We start from the raw sequence: 4,989 nt of genomic DNA on the forward strand, positions 1-4,989 counted from the left end.
TCGCAACGATAGAAAACACACTAGGAACCGGGTGTGGTGGTGCACACCTTTAACCTCAGCACAGAGGCAATTGATCTCTGTGAGTTCAAAGCCAGCCTGGTCTACAGAGTAAGTTTGAAGACAGCCAGAGCTACACAGAGAAACCTTGTCTTGAACAAGAAAAAAAGAAAAAGAGAAAGAAGGGAAACTAAAGACCCATATTTGAACAAAACTTCAAGGGAAGAATAGGAAGTAAATATTGTTTTGACTTTGTTGGTAAAGTGAGTGTGTATGTGTGTGTATGTATATATGTGTGTATGTATATGTGTATGTGTGTGTATGATGTGTGTGTGTATGGATGTGTGTATGTATATATATGTGTATGTGTGTGTATGTGTGTATATGTATGTGTGATCATGGGTGTGTGTGTGTGTGTGTGTGTGTGTGTGTGTGTGTATGTGTGTGGGGGAGTGTGGGTGTGTGTATGTGTGTTCATGTTGCTGGGCACTGAACCCAGCATAGGGTCTGCTGCTGAGCATAACTCTAAACAATTTTTTTGTACATTGTATGTATCTATGTGTGTTTGTGTGTGATTCATGTTCATGTGTGTGCAGGTATACCTGTGTGTGTGTGAACATACACATGTATGCATATGCATGCAGAAACCAGAGGACACTTAGGCTGTCATTCCTCAGCTATAGTTTACCTTGTTTTGGGTGATAGGTCCTCACATCCATCTGGAGCTGCCAAGTGGACTAGACTGGCACCAGTGAGCCCCAGGGATCTACCTGTCTGCCTGCCAAGCGCCGGGATTACAAGAGCACCGCCATGGCCGGCTTTGTACATGGCTCCTGAGGGAACACACTCAGGTCCTCATGCCTGCAAGGCCAGCACTTCGCTGCTGAACTACCACCTCAGCTCCCTGCGGAGTTCTTAAATAAGTCATGCCATTAAAGAAACAGAGACAAAGTCCACTTCAAATCTTTTGTTAAGGGGATGGAGAGATGGCTCAGCGGTTAAGAGCACCTGCTGTTCTGGCGGAGGACCTGGGTATGTTTCCCAGCACCCCATCAGGCGGCTCACAACTGTCTGACTCCAGATGGAGGGATTTGACACGTCCGGGCTCCAAGGGCACCTGTACTTTTCCCAACACAGACACACATCTACACATAACTTGAAAAATAATAAAAATCAATCTTTAAAATCTTTTGTTAAGGGGTTGGGGATTTAGCTCAGTGGTAGAGTGCTTGCCTAGCAAGCGCAAGGCCCTGGGTTGGTCCTCAGCTCCGGGGGGTGGGGGGATGGGGGGTGGGGAATCTCTCTCAACCGCCAGTCCCACAGCCACTCAGACCCAACCAAGTAAACACACAGACTTATATTTCTAATAAACTGTATGACCATGGCAGGCTTCTTACTAACTGTTCTTTTTTTTTTTTTTTTTGGTTTTTCGAGACAGGGTTTCTTGTGTAGCTTTGCGCCTTTCCTGGATCTTGTGCTGTAGACCAGGCTGGCCTCGAACTCACAGAGATCCACCTGCCTCTGCCTCCCGAGTGCTGGGATTAAAGGCGTGCGCCACCACTGCCCGGCTTACTAACTGTTCTTGTATCTTAAATTAATCCATTTCTATTAATCTATAAGTTGCCATGTAGCTCGTGGCTTACCAACATCTGCTTCTCATCATGGCAGCGGCTGGCAGCGTCTCTCTAACTCAGTCTTCCACTTCCCAGAATTCTCCTCTCTCCTTGTCCTGCCTATACTTCCTGCCTGGCTACTGGCCAATCAGCTTTATTTATCAATCAATCATCCACAGCAATCTTTCATTAAACAAATGATATCATTAAAATGGAAAACTACCAGCCACAGATACGAAGATTTCTGGCAATGTGTAATCAATGAAAGTTGGTGTTTGTAGCCCAAAGCATTTATAATCCCAGGCATTTTGTATAAAGGATGCTCAAGCTCCATCTGGCACCCCCAACAGTGATGCAGAATCCCAACAGCTCTTAGCTGTGTTCCTACCTGTGTGTGCCTGAGGAAATTCTTGCTCATGCGCACACGGAGGCAGGTGGAAAATGTCGAGAGGAACGCTGGGGAATAGAAGGAAAACTTGGAGAGTGAATGAGCATTAGCAGGCGAATGGCTGGGTATGGCACGTTCATTGTGAATGGTGAAGAGCCAGGAAGGTGAATGAGCTGCAGCTGCAGGCAGCAACTCAGTTGATTCATAAAAATGCTACATAAAAAGCCTAAGAGCACATGAGGTCTGATTTCATTTAAATAAGCTGCACAAACGTACAAAACAATGCCACTTCTTGTTAGGATGTGCATATAGACATCATCGAATGATAAAGTCTTTATCACGGGAGTAACACACCAAGCTGGGGGGCGTGTGCACTTTGTGATCGGGAAGGACACACAGAGATGGCACAGTCTGGAGGATTTGTCACTGCTCTTTAGAAATGGGCTATGTCACCCAGGCTGACCTCGAGCTAGGTGGAAGCAGCCTGTCTGCCTCTGGTTCCCAAGTAGGTAGGACTATAGGCAAGTGTCCCATGAAAGACCAAAAGTCCTGTGTGTAGCTCTGTATGTTGGTTTTATTTTATGTGTGTAAGTGTCTGTCTGTCTGTCTGTCTGTATACCACTTTTGTGCCTGGGAACCTAGAGAGTCCAGGAGAGGGCATCAAATCCCCTGGAGTTGGAATTAGAGATGGCTGTGAGCTGCCATGTGGGTGCCAGGAATCAAATCCAGGTCTTCTGCAAGAGCAACAAGCATTCTTAATGCTGAGCCGCCTCTCCAGCCCTAGCTCTGTGAATTTTTTTTTTTTGAGACAATGTTTCTCTGTGTAGCCCTGGCTATCCTAGAACTCACTCTGTAGACCAGGCTGGCCTCGAATTCACAGAGATCCGCCTGCTTCTACCTCCGGAGTGCTGGAATTATAGGTGTACGCCACCACTGCCCGGCAGCTCTGTGAATTTAAACAAAGTGAACAGACCTGTGCAATAAGCACCTAGCAGATGAAGCTGAATGTCTTTCTGCCTCTGAGAAACCTCTTGACGCTCTCTCAGACCCTGCCTTTGGAGACGAGTCGGTAATGACAGTCAATCAGCACCCATGAATTAGGCTTGCTTTTGAACTTAATAGAAATGTAGTTAAATGGCATGCAGTCTTTTGAGTTTATGTGTTTATTTATATGTTAGCTTGTTGTTTTTGAGACAAGGTCTTGCCATATAGCCTTGGCTGGCCTCAAACTCACAGAGACTGTTTCTGCTTCCCAAGTGCTGGGTTTAAAGGTATGTACCACCACTCCTGGTGAAATGTGTGTGTGTTTAAGTGTTTAACCATGTAATGTTTTTTTTTATTTTAAAGTATTTTATTGCTTGCTTGATTGGTTGATTTGTGAATGCGCGCATGCGCGCGCTTTTGTGCCTGTGAGTGCAGTACCGAAGCAAGCCAGTAGAGGGCAATGGATCCTTTAGAGCTGGAGTTACAGGCCCTTGGGGACCTTTGGTGTCACCTGTAACACCAGTCCAGACGCCTAACTGCTGAGTCATCTCTCCAGACTCTTCCCCCGCTTTTGAGTTTGCATTTTTAAACATTGCACTCATGAGATTCACCCTATTGTAGCAATTCATTTTAATTTTTTAATTCTCACTGCTAGCTAGAATCCCACAGTATGGATACACCCCAGCTTATTATCCATTATACTGGCGATGGTTTGGGGTAGAGCTCAGTGACAGAGGGCTTGCTCATCATAGACAAGGTCCTGAATTTATCCTCAACAGCACAGAGAAAGGAAGAAAAGGGGCACCGGGGATGCCTCAGTAGGTGAAGCCCGCGCTGAACAAGCATGAGGACATCGGTTCTCTAACTACTCAGAGGCCAAGTGGAGACCAAAGGTGGTGGAAAGCATCTGCACCCCCAGCACTCCTGTGAGACAGGGGTAGACAATCCCCAGGAGCTCTCGGCTAGCCTGAACAGGAGACCACAACAGGAAACCCGCCTAAGAGCAGGTGACCGTGAGCCCGACACCTAAGGTTGTATACACACGCACACACACGCGCACACACACACACACATACACACGCACGCACATGCACACACACACACACACACACACACACACACGCATGCACGCGCACACACACAATTTAAAAGAAAAAGGGGCCGGGTGGTGGTGGTGCACGCCTTTAATCCCAGCACTCGGGCGGCAGAGCCCGGCGGATCTCTGTGAGTTCGAGGCCAGCCTGGTCTCCAAAGCGAATTCCAGGAAAGGCGCAAAGCTACACAGAGAAACCCTGCCTCGAAAAACCAAAAAAAGAAAAGAAAAAAAAAGAAAAAGAAAAAGAAAAAAATTAAAGAAAAAGGGGTGGGTAATGTTTATCCAGGCACAGGGATGCACACTCAACTAGTAAGCAGATAGGGGCAGGAGGATCATGAGTTCAGGCCAGTATAATCAAAATAGTAAGACCCTGTCTCAAAACAAACAAGCACCACACATTAATTTGATTATTCCATATCTTCAACATTTGGCTCCATCTGCCCTTCTTATGTTTATTACCCTAGTGGGGCTGGAATGGTGGTATGTGTGACATTTCCTCTTCTTTCTTTCTTTCTTTCTTTTTTTTTTCTGAGCCAAGAGAGTCACCATATAGCCCCAAGATGACCTACAACTCACCCTGTAGCCCAGGCTGGCCTCGACAGATCCGCCTGCCTCTGCCTCCCGAGGGCTGGGATTGAAGGCGTGTGCCACCATCGTCCGGCTCCCTCTACATTTTTAAGGCTTTTTGTATATATGCTCCAATAGACCCCAGAGTTGGCCCTGATACTTTAGTTTACCTTTCTGATCAGGAATCTTGAGTTCTTTGATTGAATTCAGGATAATAAATTCGCCTCCAGTGGTTCCCTGTACAGTGTGTTGTCTGGCGTAATTGACTTTCAGGGTCTTCTGGCCACCTGCTGGGTTCAGTGGGTCATCTCGGCAACATTGTCTTTCTCTTTAGAGCAAAATCT

This window comes from Peromyscus californicus, unplaced genomic scaffold (genome assembly GCF_007827085.1).
Source record: "Peromyscus californicus insignis strain IS unplaced genomic scaffold, ASM782708v3 Scaffold_13__1_contigs__length_99412109, whole genome shotgun sequence".
Taxonomy (NCBI): domain Eukaryota; kingdom Metazoa; phylum Chordata; class Mammalia; order Rodentia; family Cricetidae; genus Peromyscus; species Peromyscus californicus.